General features: G+C 45.1%; 1 long non-coding RNA gene and 1 pseudogene across 1 annotated transcript; both read left to right on the top strand.

The window, feature by feature from the left end:
- Positions 1-15,204, top strand: part of LOC137348746 (zinc finger protein 208-like) — a 181,581-nt pseudogene extending 166,377 nt beyond the window's left edge.
- Positions 9,367-13,633, top strand: LOC137349238 (uncharacterized). The gene is made up of 3 exons (XR_010969298.1): positions 9,367-9,458; positions 10,181-10,244; positions 13,004-13,633. It is a non-coding gene; the product is annotated as an uncharacterized lncRNA (long non-coding RNA).
- Positions 15,205-22,741: the final 7,537 nt, after the last annotated feature.

Raw genomic sequence — 22,741 nt, 5'->3', positions numbered from 1 at the left:
GGTTGTTGGTTGGCACAGACTTGGAGGGCCGAAGGGCCTGTTTCAGTGCTGTATCTCTAAATAAATCTTTCCTCATAGCTGCATTTTTCCAGTCCTGACAACATCCTCATAAATCTCTTCTGTACCCTTTCTAGTGCAATTACATCCTTTCTATAATGAGGTGACCAGAACTGCACACAGTACTCACGTAGTAACCAATGAGTTATACAGTTCCAGCATAACCTCCATGCTCTTGTATTCTATAACTCGGCTTCTAAATGTCTACCCTTGAACCTGATTTCCCAGTTCACTTCATATCCTTGTAATTGCCTTTATTTAAGTTTAAAACATTAGGCTTAGACCCACACTTCTCAACCTCAAACTTAATGCAAAATTCAGTCATGTTATGATCACTGCTACCTGGAGGCACCTTTACTATGAGGTCATTAATTAATCCTGTTTCATTGCACATTACAAGGTCTAGAATAGCCTGCACTCTGGTTGGCTCTAGAATGTACTGCTGTAAGAAACTGGCCCAAATACACTCTGTGAACTCATCTTCCAGGCTACCTTTGCCAATCTGATTTGTCCAATTTCTATGTAGATTAAAATCACCCATGATTACTGCTGTGCCTTTCTTACAAGTCCCCATTATTTCTTCCTGTATACTCTGTTCTAAAGTGTAGCTACTGTTAGAGGGCCTATAAATGACTCCCACAAATGACTTCTTACCTTTGCTATTTCTTATCTCCACCCAAACTGATTCTGCATCGTGATCTTTCGAACTAAGGTCATCTCTCACTATAGTACTAATGTCATCCTTAATTAACAGAGCTATCCCACAATCTTCTCCTAGCTTCCTGTCCTTCTGAAATGTCAAATACCCTTGAATATTCAGGTGCCAGCCTGGGTCACCTTGCTGCCATGTCTCTGTAATGGCTATCTGGTCATACATATTTATTTCTATTTGTGTTGACAATTTATTCATTTTGTCATGAATGTTGTATACATTCAAATACAGAGCCTTTAGTTCTGCCTTTTTACTATTTTTGTAAACTCTGGCCTTATCTGCTGGTGCTGTCTTAAGTTTGTGATCTCTGTCCTTTCCTGCCATGCTGTGATTATCATTACCCTTATTGCTACCTTGCTCTCTTGCCTTCTCCTCTCTCTCTCAATTATCACATCTTCCCTCACTTGATCCCTTGTCCCCACTATTTAGTTTAAAGCCATCTCCACTGCCCAAGTGATATGACTGGCCAGAACACTGGTCCCAGTACAGCTCTCACTTTTCCCAGTTCTGGTGCCATGAATCGAAACTCATTTCTCCCACACCAATCTTTGAGCCACACATTCATCTCTCTAATCTTATTTATCCAATTTGCTCTTGGCTCAGGTAATAATCCAGAGATTATTACCTCTGTGGTTCTTTTTAAAAAAAATTTTAGCCCCTAGCTGCTCATACTCCATAAGCAGAATCACATTCCTAATCCTATCTATATCATTGTTATGTGGACCACAGCAACTGGATACTCCCCCTGCAAGTTCCTCTCCAGTCCTGAGCAGATGCCCCGAACCATGTCACCGGCCAGGCAACACAGTCTTCTGGACTCTGGCTTTCGGCTACACAGAAATGTGTCTATCCCCCTGACTATACTGTCTCCTATTACCAATACATTCCTATTTACTCCACTCACTTGAATGGCTTCCTGCACCAGAATGTCATGGTCAGTTTGCTCATCCACCCTGCAGCCCCCGCTCTCAGACACAAGCTGAAAGAATTTAGCAGAATAGAATTCGGGAGAGACAGTAAACAGAGAGAGACAGAGATAAAGAGGCAGAGAGAAAGATACGCACACAAGTTAGCTGGAGGTAACTGACTCTGGTTTATAAACATGATTTGTATTTGTAAATTCCCTCAGTCACACCCTTTCAGAAGGTTTGATTTGCAAAATTAAATCCTGAGACAGTGATTTTAAAAGGTCTCCCGGAGGAATCAGCAGCTTCTCCCCACTGTAACATTGAATGTTCTAAACACCAATCCTGGGCTGAGTGAATACAGGGGCAGTGAACAGGAGAGGGATGGGGAATCACCTGTGTTTGTGTTTTTACAATGAGGCATAAACAGATAGTGAGACACAGAGAGAAATAGAGGGAGAGAAAGAGATTGAAATGACAGGTTAAACACAGAGGGAGAGAGACAGGCTCTGGGGGTCTCCAGTGTTTAGTGACTGCCCAGTTCCCAGCCTGGGTAGAAACCACCCTCCCCAGTCCCTTCTCACACCCTTCCCAAAGCTCTGATGTGTAAAGATAAATCCTGGGACAATGATAAGGAATTAGCATCTTCAGGGCAGTTTTAAAGAGAGTTTAGCAGCTTCTGGACAGACTGGGCCCTGGTCATGTCACTGTCCTCCTGTAGATTAGCTGAAAGATACAGCAAATATTCTCAACAATGGCCTTGTTGAGTTCACAGATCATCAAAAAGATGAAAGGTCACTGACCTGAAACGTTAACTCTGTTTGTCTCTCCACAGATGCTGCCAGACCTGCTAAGTATTTCCAGCATTTCTTATTTTTATTTCAGATTTCCAGCATCTGCAGTATTTTGCTTTCATCAAAAAGCAGCTCCCTGGAATGTCTCTGGTCAAAGCAGCCCTGGTACCTGGATTAACATGACAATGGGTAAGATCTGAGCACCTAATAGCCCCCGTCACATTTTATATCTGTTCCCTCTTTCCAATCTCTGGGTTTATAGTGGGGGATGTGTAAATGATGCTGGGATTGTCCATGTTAGTGAGTGACAGAGAGAAAAGGAGCCCTGGGCTATTGATACGTCTTCTATTTCAAACAGTCTTTGCTTTGTTTTCATCAATATTTCTCAGGAGATTTTTAGAAGCTGTAACATATCAATGCAGAGAGTGTGTATTTTGGCAAGTGGTATCCTTGGACAAGAGCTTCCTCCAGAGGGGAATAATAATAAAGATATATGTTTCTCTGTGTCACTCATTCTTACCTACAGAAAAAGAGCTTGTTTTTAAGGGGCTTGAGATAGTTTTACAACATGGTGGAGGGGGAGGGAGCCTCAAAAACACAAAGGTTGAGAACGGCTGCTCCAGAGCACCCAATGTAACCTGTATATTTCACCCTCTCTATCTCTTCCTGCACCTCCCTGGCTCTCAGCCTCTCCATGTCTTTCTTTATATCTCAGTATCTTTCTTTAAATCCCTATCTGTTGTTATGAGAGTTTTCAATTTTGTATTGAAACTTGAGAATCTATATTTTTTTTAAACTAAAAAGGATTTCAGTTACATTGAATCATCTCGAGGTCAACAGAAAGTTGCCTAGTAAACAACTTTTTTTTTACTGGAGGGCACGTGTTTGCAAGGAACACAGCAGGGAGATTGTGTGCTGACCTCAAGAGCTAGTTCCTTAATGACAGACCACGATTTATGGCTATTGGGACTTAATGCTGTTTCTGTTTCATTTTTAAACTGTTAAAAAGCCAGCGTGAGTTTGGCTAGACAGAAAGAAGTTTGCCAGCAGGAGAAGACAGCTAGTATCTCTCTCTCTCTTTGAAGAATCCCTGCTCTTGAAAAGCAAAACCCTGAATGCTTGCAGAAATCTTGCCTCTTTAAAAGGACTTTGGAATTGAAGGTGTAACAGAGAACTGACAACTGTTTTTGCACACCTGATGGAAGACCTATGTGATGCCTGTTGCAGTTGAATTTCCTGGAAATCCTACCCAAAACAGACCGTTAATCAACCTCGCCTGGATAGACTCCGAATGGCATCCAACTATTCAACTCTGGGGCACCTCGCCAAACCAAAGGACTTCCTTCTATATCTTTTCGGTGAAGTTTTTTTCCCCCTTTTATTCCTTTGACAGAGCTGTAACAAAAATCCCTTTTCTTCTCGGTTAACCTGTTTTTGGATGAATGCGAGTGTGTGTGAGGGCTAGGATAAATAATACGGGGCTTTAATATTTCGATTCGTGTATATATTTACTTCATTATTGGTCAAGACTTGGTTATAATCAACAGATAATTTTGTTGTTTATTAAAGAGACCTCATTGATATGCTTTATTCTGGGACAAATACACTATCTAATTGGTTATTTTAGTAAGTGGGAGAACTTATTGATGTGTTGTTACCTGTGGAGATGTGGGACTGAATTCACAGTGCACTCCTCCCACCTCAATTGTAACACTGTGCATTGCTATCTCTCAACATCCTTTAGATATCTGCCTGTCTAAAAGTTAAAGATAGTATCAAACATGAAGAAAAATCATATAATTACACAAAGATGGGTGGCAAATCAGAAGTTTGGACAGAATATAAAAAACAGCAAAGAATGACTAAAAGATTAATAAGGAGGAAGATTAGTAAGAGAAAAAGCTAGCTAGAAATATAAAAACAAATAGTGAGAGTTTCTATAAATTTTTGAAAACGAACAGACTGAGCAAAGTGAGCGTTGGTCCAATAGAAAGTGAGTCTGGGGAATTAATAATGGAAAATAAGGAGATGGCAGACGAATTTTGCATGGGTCTTCACGAATAGGATACGAGTAACATCCCAGGAAATGGAAGGGAGGGAGGAACTCAAAATAATTACAATCATCATGGAAATGGTACTAAGCAAATTGTCAGAGACGCGGGCTGACAAATCCTCAGGTCCTGATAGATTTCATCCTGGGGTCTTAAAAGAAGTGGTTTATGAGATAGTTGATACGTTGGTTTTATTTTTCCAAAATTCCATAGATTCAGGGAAGGTTCCATTCAATTGGAAAATAGCCAATGTAACTCCTTTATTCAAAAAAGGAGGGAGACAGAAAGCAGGAAACTACAGGCCAGTTAGCTTAACGTCTGTCATAGGGGCAGAGGTTAGAAGCTATTATTAAAGACGTTGTAACAGGGGACTTACAAATGTTCAAAGGTAATCAGGCAGAGTCAACATGGTTTTGTGAAAGGGAAATCATGTTTAACCAATTTATTGGAGTTCTTTGAGGAAGTAACATGCTGTGGATAAAGGGGGACCAGTACTGTTCCAGAAGGCATTTGATAAGGTGCCACATCACAAGTTATTGCAGAAAATAAAAGCCCATGGTGTCGGGGGTAAAGTAGTGGCATGGATAGAAAATTGGCAAGCTAACAGGAAACAGAGAGTAGGCATAAATGGGCCATTTCTGGTTGGGAAGATATAATGAGTGGTATGCTGCAGGTATCAGTGCTGGGGCCTCAACTTTTTACAATTTATATAAATGACTTGGATAAAGGGACCAAAGGTATGGTTGCTACATTTGCTGATGGCACAAGGACAGGTAGGAAGATAGGTTGTGAAGTGGACATAAGGAGGTTACAAAGGGATATAGATAGGTTAAGTGAGCGGGCAAAGATCTGGCAAATGGAGTATAATGTGGGAAAATGTGAAATTGTCCATTTTGGCAGGAAGAATAAAAAAAAGCATATTATCTACATAGTGAGAGATTGCAGAGCTCTGAGATACAGAGGGATCTGGGTGTCCTAGTGCATGAATCACAAAAGGTTATTATGCAGGTACAGTAAGTAATTAGGAAAGCTAATAGAATGTTATCATTTATCACGAGGGGAATTGAATACAAAAGTAGGGAGTTTATGCTTCAGTTATACAGGGCATTGGTGAGACCACATCTGGAGTACTGTGTACAGTACTGGTCTACTGACTTAAAGAAGGATGCAAATGCACAGGAAGCAGTCAGAGGTTTACGAGACTAATATCTAGAATGGGCAGGTTGTCTCATGAGGAAAGGTTGGACAGGCTAGGCTTGTATCCACTGGAATTTAGAAGAGTAAAAGGCAACTTGATTCAAACATATAAGATGCTGAGGGGTCTTGACAGGGTGGATGTGGAAACGATGTTTCCTCTTGTGGGAGAATCTCGAACTAGGGGTCAGTGTTTAGAAATAAGGGGTCACCCATTTAAGACAGAGATGAGGGGCAATTTTTTTCTCTCAGAGGGTCGTGAGTCTTTGGAGCTCTGCTCCTCAAAAGGCAGTGGAAACAGAGTCGTTGAATATTTTTAAGGCAGAGGTAGATAGATTCTTGATAAGCAAGGAGGTGAAAGGTTATTGAGGGTAGGCGGGAACGTGGAGTTGAGGTTACAATCAGATCAGCCTTGATCTTATTGCCTGGTGGAGCAAGCTTGAGGGGCTGAGTGGCCTACTCCTGCTCCTAATTCGAATGTAGGTATGAACAGACCCTGTCTAATCCCTCCCTCCCTGTGAACGGACACTGTCCGATCCCCCCTCCCTGTGAACAGACCCTGTCTAATTCCCCCCTCCCTGTGAACAGACCCTGTCTAAATCCCCCTCCCTGTGAACAGACCCTGTCTAATTCCCCCCTCCCTGTGAACAGACCCTGTTTAATTCCCCCCTCCCTGTGAACAGACCCTGTCTAAATCCCCCTCCCTGTGAACAGACCCTGTCTAAATCCCCCTCCCTGTGAACAGACCCTGTCTAATTCCCCCCCTCCCTGTGAACAGACCCTGTTTAATTCCCCCCCTCCCTGTGAACAGACCCTGTTTAATTCCCCCCTCCCTGTGAACAGACCCTGTTTAATTCCCCCCTCCCTGTGAACAGACCCTGTCTAATACCCCCCTCCCTGTGAACAGACCCTGTCTAAATCCCCCTCCCTGTGAACAGACCCTGTCTAATTCCCCCCTCCCTGTGAACAGACCCTGTCTAATTCCCCCCTCCCTGTGAACAGACCCTGTCTAATTCCCCCCTCCCTGTGAACAGACCCTGTCTAAATCCCCCTCCCTGTGAACAGACCCTGTCTAAATCCCCCCTCCCTGTGAATAGACCCTGTCTAATTCCCCCCTCCCTGTGAACAGACCCTGTTTAATCCCTCCCTCCCTGTGAACGGACACTGTCCGATCCCCCCTCCCTGTGAACAGACCCTGTCTAATTCCCCCCTCCCTGTGAACAGACCCTGTCTAATTCCCCCCTCCCAGTGTACAGACCCTGTCTAATTCCCCACTCCCTGTGAACAGACCCTGTCTAATTCCCCACTCCCTGTGAACAGACCCTGTCTAATTCCCCCCTCCCTGTGAACAGACCCTGTCTAATTCCTCCCTCCCTGTGAACAGACCCTGTCTAATTCCCCACTCCCTGTGAACAGACCCTGTCTAATTCCCCCCTCCCTGTGAACAGACCCTGTCTAATTCTTTTATTTGCTTTAATTCCTGTCCAGATGAGCAGCTGTGAATCTATAAAATGCATGAAATGCAAAATATCTCCACATACCTGCACCTTTAATTCATGTCCAGCCAAATGGAGGGGTGGACATAGAACAAGTACATGCAGAGGCTCGCTGACATTCTGTCCCTTCAGGCACAGGATGATCCCAGCCCAGACATGTCTTTCAATGCAGAAAGCTATTTCCTCTGTTTCCCCCCCACCCCCACCCCCACCCCCACCCCCCCATCAGTACTCTGGGAATCAAAACCTGAGCTTGGTGACTCTTCCCCCTGAACAGGGAACAGATATACAGAAACATTGGCTGTCACAGGAATGGGATGAGGGAGGCCATTCAGTCCTTTAATCCTGTTCCACCAGTGTTAGATCATTTCTAATCTGTCCCTCACCTCCATTTGCCCACAAGAGAGAGGCAGAGACAGTCAGGGAGCAGACACACAAAGAGGGCAAGGAAACACGGGGCAAGATTTTGACTTGCTGCAATTGTACAAAGCGGGTGGTTGTGAACCAACCGCCTGTTTCACATCTCTCTCCTGTTTTTACATCAACACGAGTAAAACTCGGCAGGATCCCAATTCATTACCACCTAGAATCATAGAAAGTTTAAGGCACAGAAAGAGGCCATTTGGCCTGTCGTATCTGTGTCGGCTGAAAAACAATGCAGTCTAATCACACTTTCCAGCATTCGGTCCATAGCCCTGCAGATTACGGTATACTTAAAGGTGCACATCCAAACTCCTTTTGAATGAGTTGAGGGTTTCTGCCTCAATTACCCTTTCAGGCAGTGAGTTCCAGACCCCCAACACCCTCTGGGTGAAAAAAGTTTTCCTCATCTCTTCTCTAATTTTTCTCCCAATCACTTTAAATCTATACCCCCTCGTCACTGACCTCTTCGCTAAGGTGAATAGGTCCTTCACCTCCACTCTATCCAGGCCCCTCAAAATGTTGTACATATCAATCAGATCTCCTCTCAGCCTTCTCTGTTCCAAGGAAAACAACCCCAGCCTATCCAATCTTTCCTCAAAGCTGCCTTTTTTCAGTCCTGGCAATATCCTCGTAAATCTCCTCTGTACCCTCTCTAGTGCAATTACATCCTTTCTGTAATAAGGTGACCAGAACTGCACACAGTATTCAAGTTGTGGCCTAACCAATGTTTTATACAGTTCAATCATAACATCCCTGCTCTTATATTCTATACCTCAGCTAATAAAGGATTCCATATGCCTTTTTAAATACCTTATCGAACAGCCCTGCTACCTTCAGGGATCTGTGGACATTCACTCCAAGGCTTCTCAGTATTTTCCCATTAATCGTAAATTCCTTTGCCTTATTTGACCTCCTCAAATGCATCACCTCACACTTCTCCAGGTTGAATTCTATTTCCCACTTTTCCGCCCATCTGACCAGACCAACAATATCTTCCTGCAGTCTACAGCTATCCTCCTCGCTATCTACCACACGGCCAATCTTTGTGTCGTCTTGTCACCTATACAAACCATGGCACTGAGTCCAAATCTCCCCCAGTGAGAGCCACTCAGACACAGAAACCAAAGGTCCAGGGAGAAGGACAGAACTGACAGAGAGAAATAAACAGACAAGGAGAGAGAATCACAGAAACCAGTGATAGGATCTGAAGCAGAAGGCAGAGATACTGAGATAAATAAAAGCAAAATACTGCCAGTGCTGGAAATCTGAAATAAAAACAGAAAGTGCTGGAAATACTCAACAGGTCTGGCAGCATCTATGCTTGTTGTGATCTCGCTGTTCAGATTGTCTCCTGGCTCTGCACTCGGTGTGTCTGCAGCCTGCAAGCCCCAGGCTGAACCCACCTCCCTCTCACCTGTTGGAACCCCACTCTCTGCCTCAGCCACTGTCACTACGCATGCTCAGCTCTCACCTCCCGCCCACCCGACTGATTGACAGCGACCTCCGACCGGGCAGCTCACACGTCTATTGATTGACGGCGGCTCCAGACCAATAGTAAGAGGGGGCGGGGACTGGGAGGACCGAGCGGCTGACGGTCCTCCAAGCAATCGGAGCAAGTGAGGGGCGGGGCGGGGCGGGGCGAGCGGCAAGGTGCGCGCGGCCTCACCAACCGCACCTCCACCGTCCACAAGTCGCGCCCCCTCTTACTATTGGTCTGGAGCCGCCGTCAATCAGTTGACGTGTGAGCTGCCCGGTCGGAGGTCGCTGGCGGGAGCCTCAAGGTGCAGTGCTTGGAGCATGCGTAATGTGAGTCGCTTCTGCCATCGGTAAGTGGCGGGTGGGCCTCAGTACCCTCAATAAGAAGCTCTCGGTCCCTCGTTTGCACCGAGTGGGGCTTCTCCCGGTGACAGGCCCGGGGTTAACGGCCGCCAGAATTCCAGCTCTTTTGGAGGAATTAAAGATTAATAAACTGTAACATCAAAGGACAAAACTTTAAAGGAAACTGAGCTCAGTTATAAAGGGGCCTGGGGGAGGGGAGGGAGGAACCATTTGGGACACAGCACAGGGCAGGAGGTCCCCCCTCCCCCACTCACTGGTTCCACAAAGACTCCCCTTGGACTGGGCCACACCTGGGCAGGGCTGGCTCAAGGTGCAGGAAGCTGATCGGCTGAGCTGTGGACTGGGAGGAGTGGGGAGGTTTGACTGACAGGCCTGGGGAGGGGGATATCAGGGCAGGTACACACACTGCTCCCCCTTTTCCTCCTGGGATGTTTTACTGGAGTCGTGTTGCTGAGTGTTTCTAAACTCTGTCTCCCTATGTCGGTGGATTGTCGGTTGCTGTGAGTGTTGGACTATATTGCCTCTCCTCATTCTTCCTCCTCCCACTCTGAGTTCCAGGCTGCAGGCTCTGGTGGTTCGATGCACCTGAAACATTAACTCTGTTTCTCTCTCCACAGATGCTGTCTGACCTGCTGAGCATTTCCAGCATTTTTTCCTTTTATTTCAGGTTTTTAGCATCTGCAGTATTTTTGATTTTGTTTTATTGCAGGCGTTGCTCATAGAACTGAGTCGAGAGACACAGACTGACCAATTAAGATGGATTGTCAGTTGCTGTGAGTGTTGGGCTATTTTGTCACCTTTATCACAGAATCACGTTCACTTTTATATTTGGGTCTGGGGGATAATGTTCACTGTGTAATATTCAAGCCCGGGGGAATAATGTTCAGTGTCGATATATTGGGGTGTGAGGGGGATAATGTCCATTGTTTTATATTTGGGTCTCGGGGAGGGTGGGTGGATAATGTTCACTTTTTTTGTGTTCGGGTCTGGAAGGTGGTGGGAATAATGTTCACTCGAATTATCAAATGGTCTGTTCTGGTTCTCACCGAGTGCCATCCTCCAACCTTCTTCCTGTCCCCCTGCACATTCTTGCTTTAGAACATTACAGCGCAGTACAGGCCCTTCGGCCCTCGATGTTGCGCCGACCTGTGAAACCATCTGACCTACACTATTCCATTTTCATCCATATGTCTATCCAATGACCACTTAAATGCCCTTAAAGTTGGCGAATCTACTACTGCTGCAGGCAGGGCGTTCCACGCCCTTACTACTCTCTGAGTAAAGAAACTACCTCTCACATCTGTCCTATATCTATCACCCCTCAACTTGAAGCTATGTCCCCTCGTGTTTGCCATCACCATCCGAGGAAAAAGACGCTCACTATCCACCCTATCTAACCCTCTGATTATCTTATATGTCTCTATTAAGTCACCTCTCCTCCTCCTTCTCTCCAACGAAAACAACCTCAAGTCCCTCAGCCTTTCCTCGTAAGACCTTCCCTCCATACCAGGCAACATCCTAGTAAATCTCCTCTGCACCCTTTCCATAGCTTCCACATCCTTCCTATAATAGAGATATAGCACTGAAACAGGCCCTTCAGCCCACCGAGTCAGTGCCGACCATCAACCACCCATTTATACTAATCCTACACTAATCCCATATCCCTACCACATCCCCACCTGTCCCTATATTTCCCTACCACCTACCTATACTAGGGGCAATTTATAATGGCCAATTTACCTATCAACCTGCAAGTCTTTGGCATGTGGGAGGAAACCGGAGCACCCGGAGGAAACCCTTGCAAATTCCACACAGGCAGTACCCAGAATTGAACCCAGGTCGCTGGAGCTGTGAGGCTGCGGTGCTAACCATTGCGCCACTGTGCCGCCCAGGTAATGTGCTGTTCAGATAATTCAATTCCCTCTTTAATGCTTGATTGAACCTGCCGCCGCCATACTCCTATAAACCATGGGGCAATGTGGGCTTCACAAACACTGAGGGTAGGTCCCAGGCCCGAATGTCAAACCGGGAATATTTTGCGATTTACACCCATTGTAGGCCTCCGTAAGATGCCCGAGTAAGAAGCTTCCGGTCCTGTGTTTGCACCAAGTGGCGCGGCAGCTGCGGGGCGTCTCCTGGTGACAGGCCCGGGGTTAATGGCCGCCAGATTTCTAGAGCACGTTGTGCAACAGGGCGCATGTGTGGACATCCTCGGCCAGGAAGCAGGAGGAGAGAATGCTGTGAATTTCTATCCTGAACTGAGAGTCAAGGCTTTTGTAAACTCTTTTTATAGAAGGGGAAGATTTGCACTCAGCAAATTCCAACCAGGAGAAATGTCTCTTCTGAATTTCTATCCTGGACTGACAGTGATAGCTTTTGTAAACTCCTTTTCCAGAACCCTGGACACCAGCAGTGAGTGGTTAGGATCCGGAAGTCACTGCATGAGAGTGTGGTAAAGGCTACACTCAGTGTTTGTGAAGCTCACTTTACCCTGGGGTTTATAGGAGTGTAGTTGAGGCAGATTCAATCGTGGCTTTCAAAAGGGATTTGGTAATTATCTGAAAAGAAGAGATTTGCAGGGCTATGGGGCAAATGCTGTGGATTGGGACAAACTTATGTTGTGGGCAAGAATGTGGCAGATGGACTATATTGTGGAAAAATGTCATGTTATCCCTTTTGGTAGGAAGAACAGATGTGCAGAGTATTTCTTAAATGGTAAGAGATTAGAAAGTGTAGATGTACAAAGGGACCTGGGTGTCCTTGTCAATAAATCATTGAAAGCTAACATGCAGGTGCAGCAAGCAATTAGCCTTTATCGCTAGAGGATTTGAGTACAGGAGTAGTGGAGTCTTGCTTCAATTGTATAGAACCTTGGTTAGACTGAAACTGGAGTACTGTGTGCAGTTTTGGTCCCCTTACCTTAGGAAGGATATTATTGCCATTGAGGGAGTGCAACAAAGATTCACCAGACTTGATCCTGGGATGGCAGGACTGTCCTATGAAGAGAGATTGGGGAAACTGGGCCTGTATTCTCTAGCGTTTCGAAGAATGAGAGGTGAGCTCATTGAAGCCGACAAAATACTTAAAGGGATAGACAGGGTAGATGCGGCGAAGATGTTTCCCCTGGTTGGGGAGTCTAGAACCAGGGGGCACAATTTCAAAATAAGGGGGAAGCCGCTTAGGACAGAGATGAGGAGACACTTTACTCAGAGGGTTGTGAATCTTTGGAATTCTCTACCCCAGAGGGCTGTGGAAGCTCAGTCACTGAGTATGTTTAAAGCAGAGAGTGACAGATTTCTAAATACAAGTGACATAAAGGGATATGGGGATAGTGTGGGAAAAAGGAATTGAAGTGGATGATCAACCATGATCGTATTGAATGGCGGGCCAGGCTCAATGGGCTGAGTGACCTACTCCTCTGTTCCTATGAGTGGTACTAGCATTAGTGGCTCTTACAGAGATCTAGCATAGTCATGATGGACTGAATGGCCTCCTTCTGTACTGTAACCATTCTGTGATGCTATGATTTTAGGTGATGCAGTCCGTGTGGTGAAGGTTCTCCCACAGTAGTGTTTGGAAAGGAGTTACAGGATTTTCACCCAGCGATGATGAAGGAACGGTGATATACGTTCACATCAACAGCAACAACTTTGTATTTATATAGCACCTTTAACGTAATAAAATGTCCCAAGACGTTTCACAGGAGTGTTTATAAAGTAACATTTGACACTGAGCCACATAAGGAGATATTAGGGCAAATGAGCAAAAGCTTGATCAAAGAGGTGGGTTTTTAACAAGTGTCTTAAAGGAGAAAGTGAGGCAGAGAGATTTAGGGAGGGAACTCCAGAACTTATGTCCTCGGAAGCTGAAGGCACGGCCACCAATGATGGAGAAATTAGAATCGGGGATGCTCAAGAGGCCAGAATTAGAGCTCTGATATCCCAGAGAGTTGTAGTGCTGCAGGAGATTATAGAGAAAGTGTGGGGCAAGGGTATGGATGGATTTGAAAAGAAGGATCAGCATTTTCAAATTGAGGTCATGCCTAACCGGGAGTCAGTGTGATCTCGGTGATGGTGCAAATATGTGGTCAGAAGCTCAACTTGGTCAAATATGACACCAAGGTTATGAACGGTCTGGTTTAGCCTCAGACAGTTGCCAGGGAGAGGGATGGAGTTGGTGGCTAGGGAGTGGAGTTTGTAGCAGGAACTGAAGACAGTGGCTTTAGACGTCCCAGTATTTAATTGGAGGAAATTTCTGGTCATCCAGTACTGGATGTCAGACAAGTCAAGATGGTGTGTGACTTGGAGGTGATGGTGTTCACATACACCTGCTACCCTGAACCTTCTGGATGATGGAAGTTGAGAGTTTGGGAGGTTCTGTCAAAGTTCCGGTCGAGTATAGATATATCATTCCCTCTCCTTTTACCCCTGCCACTCGTGCACCTCTCTCGCTCTATCTCACTCACACTCTCGCTGTCTCCCCTCCCATAGGGGCCAGAGTCTTGTGTATGCCCAGACTGGTGATACCCACAAATTAACAGATTAATTCAGCTCCGTTTCGCAACCTGTTTTTGTGGGTGTTTTCACTTTTTGTTTCAAATTAATTTCACAGGGTATTAGAAGGGGAGGATTTGCAGTCAGGAAACTCAAAGAAGCATTATACCAGGAGCTGACAGTTGCCCAATTTATCGTAACCTGCATACCATATGATTTTGAACATGGAAGGAAAAAGCAGCGATCACAATGGAGAGAAACCGTACACGTGTTCTGTGTGTGGACAAGGCTTCAGCCGATCATCTGGCCTGTCGAAACACAAGCGCAGTCACACTGGGAAGAAACCATGGAGATGTGGGGACTGTGGGAAGGGATTCAATTACCCATTTCAGCTGGTAACTCATCAGCGCAGTCACACTGGGGAGAGGCCGTTCACCTGCTCTGTGTGTGGGAAGGGATTCACTCAGTCAAACAACCTGCTGACACACAAGCGACTTCACACTGTGGAGAGGCCATTCACTTGCTCCGAATGTGGAAAGGGATTCACTAATTCAACCAACCTGCTGAGACACCAGCAAGTTCACACAAGGGAAAAGCCGTTCACCTGCTCCTTGTGTGAGAAGAGATTTGCTCATTCATCCACCCTGCTGAGACACCAGCGAGTTCACACTGGGGAGAGGCCGTTCACCTGCTCAGTGTGTGGGAAGGGATTCAGTCAATCAAACAACCTGCTAACACATCAACGGGTTCACACCCTGGAGCGGCCGTTCACTTGCTCCGAGTGTGGAAAAGGATTCACCACCTCGGCCAACCTGCTGACACACCAGCGGGTTCACACTGGGGAGAAACCATTCACCTGCTCAGTGTGTGAGAAGAGATTTGCTCATTCATCCACCCTGCTGAATCACCAGCGAGTTCACACTGGGGAGAAACTATTCACCTGCTCTGAGTGTGGGAAGGGATTCACTCAGTCATCCCACTTGCTGACACACCAGCGAGTTCACACTGGGGAGAGACCATTCACCTGCCCTGTCTGTGGTAAGGGATTCACTCAGTCATCCAGCCTGCTGAAACACCTGCAACTTCACAAGTAACTCCAGTGGTTGGATTTTGCTGTTAATCACATCCAGGACTGAACTATGTCCATTGGGGTCTGTTTCTGCTGATGTTGAGAAACTCCAGCCCAGTTATAGGGGTTAATATTCCGGATAAAAGTCAAATAAATCAGTTTTGTGTTAAACACACAGTGTGTTGAATCTTTTTAATATCACTTAACACAAGTTCATTCCTTTTGAAATGTTCTCCCTCTCTCCTGTCTCCTCCACCCTCACCTCCAACAACAAGTGCAAGGAGCTCATGTTGGTCTTTGTCACACTGATCGAGACCATCTGATCAGGTACCTCTGCTGCTTCTTTCCCTTCCACTAGGCCACCAGGTCAAACTGCCTCTAAAGATCCCCCTGCCCGAGCTCTGAACCCACATCTTTCTCTAGTTTCTCTCCTATCTCTCCTCAGGCACTCTCCGAGCTCACGTTGTCCATGAGACCCACCTCCTGCTCCCTCGACCCTATTCCCACCAAACTTCCCCGTGTTAGCTGATATTGTTAAAAGTTCTCTCTCTTCAGGTACTGTCCCTCTCTGCTTTAAATTTGCCTTGATCATCCCCTCTTCAAAAATAAAAGCCTTAACCCTAACATCCTTGCAAACTGCCATATTCTCTAACATCCTTTTTCCCACCAAAGTCCTTGAACGTGTTGTCAGCTCCCTGCTGAAATCCCTCCAGTCAGGTTTCTGCCCCTGCCGCAGTACAGAAACACCTCTTATCAAAGTGACAAATGACATCCTATGTGTCTGAGACAGAGGTAAACCATCCCTCATCCTTCTCGACCTGTCTGCAGTCTCTGACACGGTTGACCACACCATCCTCCTCCAACACCTCTCCACTGTTATCCAGCTGGGTGGGACTGCACCCTCCTGGTTCCATTCTTATCTAGTCATAGCCAGAGTATCACCTGCAATGGCTTTTCTTCCCACTCCCGCACAGTTACCTCTGGTGTCTTCCAAGGATCTATCATTGGCCCCCTTCTATTTCTCATCTACGTGCTGTCCTTTGCTATTGTCATCTGACATCACATCAGTTTGCATATGTAAACTGATGGCATCCGGCTTTACCTCACCAACTTGCTCAACTCCTCTGTTTTTGCTAAATTATCATGCTGCTTGTCTGTTACCCAGTCGTGGATGAGCGGAAAGCTCCTCCAATTTTATATTGGGAGGATTGAAGCCATTGTTGCAGTTCCCTAGTTATCGACTCCATTCCTCTCCCTGGCAACTGTCTGAGACTAAACCAAACATTTGCAAACCTGATGTCATATTTAACCCCCAAGGTAAGCTTCTGACGCCCATCTGCCCCATCGCTAATACTGCATAATTCCACCTCTGTAACATCGCCTATCTCTGCCCCACCTCAGCTCGTCTGCTGAAACCCTCATCCACACTTTTGTTACTGACTTGATTATTCTTGGGTGGGATGAGTCTTGGGCGGACTCCTGTATTCTACCCTCTGTAAACTTGAGATCATCCAAAACTCTGCTTCCTGTGTACTAACACATCAAATTCAATTATCTCCCCTGTGCTTGCTGACCTACATTGGCTCCCGGTCATACAATGCCTCAGTTTTAAAATTCTTATCTTTGTTTACAGTCCCTGCATAGCTTCGCCCCTCCCTATCTCTAATCTCCTCCAGCTCTGTAACCTTCTCAGAAATCTGCCCTCTTCCAATTCTGCTCTGTGGTGCATCCCATATTTTGTTGGTTCCACTATTGGTGGCCGTGCTTTCAGCCTAGTCCCTAAATTTTGGAATTCCCTCCCTAAGACTCTCTTGCCTTTTAGGCCAAGTTATTGGTGGGCTGCCTTATTTTGTTTTATTTAGAGATACAGCACTGAAACAGGCCCTTCGGCCCACCGAGTCTGTGCTGACCAACAACCACCCATTTATACTTTCTTCTTTCTTTTGGGCCTCCTTATCTCGAGAGACAATGGATACGCGCCTGGAGGTGGTCAGTGGTTTGTGAAACAGCGCCTGGAGTGGCTATAAAGGCCAATTCTGGAGTGACAGGCTCTTCCACAGGTGCTGCAGAGAAATTTGTTTGTCGGGACTGTTGCACAGTTGGCTGTCCCCTTGTGCCTCTGTCTTTTCCTACATTAACCCCATATAACCCACAATTCCCCTACCACCTACCAATTTACATATCAACCTGCAAGTCTTTGGCTGTGGGAGGAAACCGGAGCACCCGGCGAAAACCCACGCAGTCACAGGCAGTGCCCAGAATTGAACCCGGGTCCTTGGAGCTGTGAGGCTGTGGTGCTAACCACTGTAACGCCCATGTGGCTGTTGTTTGATAACCCTAAGGCATGTTGTTGGATGAGACTAGCAACGGAAATAACAGCAGAATCCAGCCCCTGCAGTCACATGTGAACTCAATGGTTTCTTTATAAGATGGATGACTGAGTGAATCCATTCCCACATGTGGAGTAAGTAACGGCCTCTCCCCTGTATGAGCTCACTGGTGTGTTAGAAGACGCAATAATGCAGTGACTCTCTTCACACACGCAGAGCAATTGAACAGCCTCGCCCCAATTTGGCAGAAGTGATTCCAGTTCTGATGCATAATTGAATCCCTTCCCACAGTCCCATGGTTTCTCTCTGGTGTGCGTGTCCTTGTGTCTCCAGTTTGGGTGATTAGTTGAACCCTCATCCATGCACACAATATGTCTATGGTTTCTCTCTGCTGTGAATGGTATGATGCTTTTTCAGGCTGTGTAACTGGTTAAAGCTTTGTCTACAGTCAGTGCACTGGAACACTCTCTCTCTCAGATGCATGTGTCTCCGTGCTTTTCCAGCCTCAATAATGAATTGAACCGTTTTCCACAGACAGAACAAACAAATATTTCTCTTTCCATAAATCAGAAGCCAATTAGACATGAATTAAGTGATTCTGTAAGATCTTGCCGAGATTTTTGGTTTGGTTTCCTGTCTGCAAATCCTCTCCTTGTAAGCTCCTATAAAATGAGTTTACAAAAGTCATCACTGTTAGTACAGGATATAAATTCAGAACAGAAAATTCTAGTTTCTATGGAACATTCGTTCTCCTTTCCTTCCCCTAAATCAATAAATCCCTGTCTCACACATTCATCCTGCTCTCTGTTCATTGTTCCAGATTAACGGCAGGTCTCCATCTAATTCTTTTCTCTTCTCCAGATTCTCTCTCTCCCTGTCCTTAAAGTGGTGATTCAGGCTCGGGGTCAGTCCCACTCGTTGACTCTAATTCTACCAAATAATTCAGCTCACAACAACAAATTATCATTAATGACATTATTAGTAGTTTTGAATGTACGGATAGAGTCACCTTTTCCCAATTGTGGAGAAGAGAAAGTCCAGTGGTTAAGTCAGAGCTTCCTTCTCCCCAACAAGCTATGTCTATCTGAGTTACATTTATACAGACTCACTCACTCGGTAAGTGATCAGATCTCACTGAACTATGAGAAAAGAATGTTCTGTTATCACTCTCACACAGACCATACCTTACAGACCAAGTCCATCTATCTACATTTGTTCCTTTTGCACAAGATCAACAGACAAGACTGACAAAGTTATTATCCACAACCTAAGCTCACAGTGATACAGACAGCTGGAAATTCACATTCAAATGCAAAGCATAGCAGAGCAATGGTGTATTGTTCTGTGACAGATTAATTCATAGAAGTGTGGAATGGTTACAGCATAGAAGAGGCTTACCAACTTAATAGAATTCTTTGAGGAAGTGACAAAGTTGATTGATGAGGGAAGGGCTGTAGATGTCATATACATGGACTTCAGTAAGGCGTTTGATAAGGTTCCCCATGGTAGGCTGATGGAGAAAGTGAAGTCGCATGGGGTCCAGGGTGTACTAGCTAGATGGATAAAGAACTGGCTGGACGACAGGAGACAGAGAGTAGCAGTGGAAGGGAGTTTCTCAAAATGGAGACGTGTGACCAGTGGTGTTCCACAGGGATCCGTGCTGGGACCACTGTTGTTTGTGATATACATAAATGATTTGGAGGAAAGTATAGGTGGTCTGATTAGCAAGTTTGCAGACGACACTAAGATTGGTGGAGTAGCAGATAGTGAAGGGGACTGTCAGAGAATACAGCAGAATATAGATAGATTGGAGAGTTGGGCAGAGAAATGGCAGATGGAGTTCAATCTGGGCAAATGTGAGGTGATGCATTTTGGAAGATCCAATTCAAGAGTGAACTATACAGTAAATGGAAAAGTCCTGGGGAAAATTGATGTACAGAGTGATTCGGGTGTTCAGGTCCATTGTTCCCTGAAGGTGGCAACGCAGGTCAATAGAGTGGTCAAGAAGGCATACGGCATGCTTTCCTTCATCGGACGGGGTATTGAGTACAAGGGTTGGCAGGTCATGTTACAGTTGTATAAGACTTTGGTTCAGCCACATTTGGAATACTGCGTGCAGTTCTGGTCGCCACATTACCAAAAGGATGTAGATGCTTTGGAGAGGGTGCAGAGGAGGTTCACCAAGTTGTTGCCTGGTATGGAGGGTGCTAGCTATGAAGAGAGGTTGAGTAGATTGGGATTATTTTCATTAGAAAGACGGAGGTTGAGGGGAGACCTGATTGAGGTGTACAAAATCATGAGAGGTATAGACAGGGTGGATAGCAAGAAGCTTTTTCCCAGAGTGGGGGATTCAATTACTAGGGGGTCACGAGTTCAAAGTGAGAGGGGAAAGGTTTAGGGGGGATATGCATGGAAAGTTCTTTACGCAGAGGGTGGTGGGTGCCTGGAACGCGTTGCCAGCGGAGGTGGTAGACGTGGGCACGATAGCGTCTTTTAAGATGTATCTAGACAGATACATGAATGGGCAGGAAGCAAAGAGATACAGACCCTTAGAAAATAGGCGACATGTTTAGATAGAGGATCTGGATCGGCGCAGGCTTGGAGGGCCGAAGGGCCTGTTCCTGTGCTGTAATTTTCTTTGTACTCAGCTAATCCAAAAACTCTACATTTTCCCCATTGTTCTTCAATTTTTTTTCTTATAATTATCCAATTCCCTCTTCAAAACCACAATTGAATCGGTCTCCACTCTCAGGCAATGCAATCCAGATCCTAACCACACTCTGTATAATAAAAAGCGTTTCCTCACGTCGCCTCTGGTTCTTCTACCAATTGGCTTAAATTGGTGTTCTCTAGTTCTTGACCCTACTGCTAATGTGAAAAGTTTCTCCCTATCTACTCTGTTCAAACCCTTCGTGATTCTATCAAATCTCCTCTTAACCTTCTCATCTGTAAAGAGAGCAGCCCCCACTTCTCCAATCTATCCATGTAACGGAAGTCTCTCAGCCCTGAAACCTCTCTCCTAAATCTTTTCTGCGCCCTCTCTAAAGCCTTTGCATCCTTTCTAAACTGTGATTCGAGAAGTGAACATATGACACTCCAGTTGAGGCCAAGCCAGTGTTTCATACAGATATATTATAACTTCTTTCTTTTATACTGTATGCCCCTATTTATAAAGCCCAGGGTCCCATACACTTTATTAACCACTTTCTTAATCTGCCTTGCCACCTGCACAATTTGTGCACAGAATCCCTCAGGCACCCCTTTAGAATTGCACCCGTTATTTTATATTGACGCTCCTCATTCTTTGTAAAAGAATGAAGCACTTCACACTTCTCTGCATTAAATTCCATCTTCTCCGCCCATTCCACCAGCCTGCCTATGTCCTCTTGAAATTTATCACTATCCTCCTCGCAGGTCACAATACTTCCAAATTTTTAAAAATTCTTTCATGGGATGTGGGCGTCGCAGGCCAGGCCAGCATTTATTGCCCATCCCTAATTGCCCTTGAGCTGAGTGGCTTGCGAGGCCATTTCGAGGGCATGTAAGAGTCAACCACATTGCTGTGGATTTGGAGTCACAGGTAGGCCAGACCAGGTAAGGACAATGGTTTCATGGCCATTATTAGACTAGCTTTAAATTCCAGATTTTTATTAATGGAATTCAAATTCCACCTTATGCTGTGGTGGGATTCGAACCCATGTCCCCAGAGCAATACCTGGGTCTCTGGGTTACTAGTCCAGTGACAATACCAGTACGCCACTGCCTCCCCTCAAGTTTTATGTCATCTGCAAATTTTGAAATTGTGCCCTGCATACCCAAGTCTAGGTTGTTAATACAGGTCAAGAAAACCAGTTTTCCTCGTACTGATCTGTGGCTTATAATCTTGCAAAGAATAAGTGAAGGTATGAGAACTTAAATAATCTAGAACTAGAAAAGAGAAAAGGCTGAAAAATGGAACAATCTGTAACAGGATAATAATTAGTCTCCTCTTGTGCATTGCTGACTTTCATTGCTCCACCTAGGCCCCCAAGCTTTGGAATACCCTCCCTCAATCTCTCTGCCTTCCTACCTTCCTTTCCTGCACTAAGGCACTCCTTAAAACCTACCTCTTTGACCAAGCGTTTGGTCATTTGGCCTAATATCTCCTTTTGTGGCTCAGTGTCACATTTGTTTTATAATGCTCCTGTAAATTCATTGCAGGATTCTCTCAAAGAGGTGGATCTGCAGCAGGTCATGAAGTTAGTTGCTTGTGGACTCATTACCAAGGGGTCTGTTTTCTGTATTGGTGGACTTGAAAAGGAACAGGCTTGGAAACCTTAAGATGTTACAGCCTCCAGTTCTGTTAAGGCATGATGGTACTGCTTTGTCTACTTTGCTGCTTTTTTTGCAGTCTGTGTTTTTAAAAAATTATAAAGGGAGACCAACATGGCTGGCCCATCATGTGACTTCTCACAGTTGCTTTTCCAAATATGTTGGGAGTCGAGGTTGATTAGTCCCATCCTAGTTTATTGTTCTAATACATTCATCCTGAGGAGGGTTAAGACGATCACTTTCTTGATTGCAGGAGAAACCCATTCAATTCAGGAATGTTCCTGATGGTTTCAGGATGGGCGTTGATGACACAGCTTAGTCTGGAAGGTATTCTTTTGTCCTTTCAGACAGTGAGCCAGTCTTTGAATACACAGGACAAAGGTCAGCTGACCTTCGGCTGCCATCTTTGCTGTCTATGTCCAGTTCAATGTCCATTGTGATTCATTTAAAATAAAAGGAAAATTCATTTCCAGAAGATGTTATGCTGAATATAGTTCATGTTTAAAGTTATGAATAAGACATGCCTGTACTGGGCATGGCAATAGCAGGTTGGGTAAAGGGCACAAAACAGAGCTTAGTGGTGAATGGATGTTCTTCAGACTGGAGGGATATAAACCGTAGTGTCCCTCAGGATCAGCGAGAGGACCACTGCTCTGCTCAATAGAGATAAATGATCTGGGCTGGGGTATACGGGGCAAAAGATCAAAATCTCCAGATGACTTTAAAATAGTGAACGTGGGAAATGTGACGAGGAATGTAAATGACTCAGTGTGAATCTATAGGCTAGTAAATGGGTAAATAACACAGAGAAATATGAAGTGATATATTTTTCAGTTAAAAAGATAAAAATATGAACTAACTGCTAAAATTTTAAAAGTAGAGGAGTAGAACAGTAAAGAAGTGGAAGCTTCTAGCTAACACCTTGTCTTATTAATTAGCATGATTGAGAGTCCAGTCTCAGCGATTTTAATTTCTTTCTAAGAAATACAAGCTAAGTAGATTCTCTGTCCTCTACTGTATCTTATATTGATCCATCAATCACAGTAAACATGCAAGTCCCACGTGTC

Source organism: Heterodontus francisci, chromosome 34 (genome assembly GCF_036365525.1).
Source record: "Heterodontus francisci isolate sHetFra1 chromosome 34, sHetFra1.hap1, whole genome shotgun sequence".
NCBI lineage: Eukaryota > Metazoa > Chordata > Chondrichthyes > Heterodontiformes > Heterodontidae > Heterodontus > Heterodontus francisci.
This window is presented reverse-complemented; position numbering and strand designations above follow the sequence as displayed.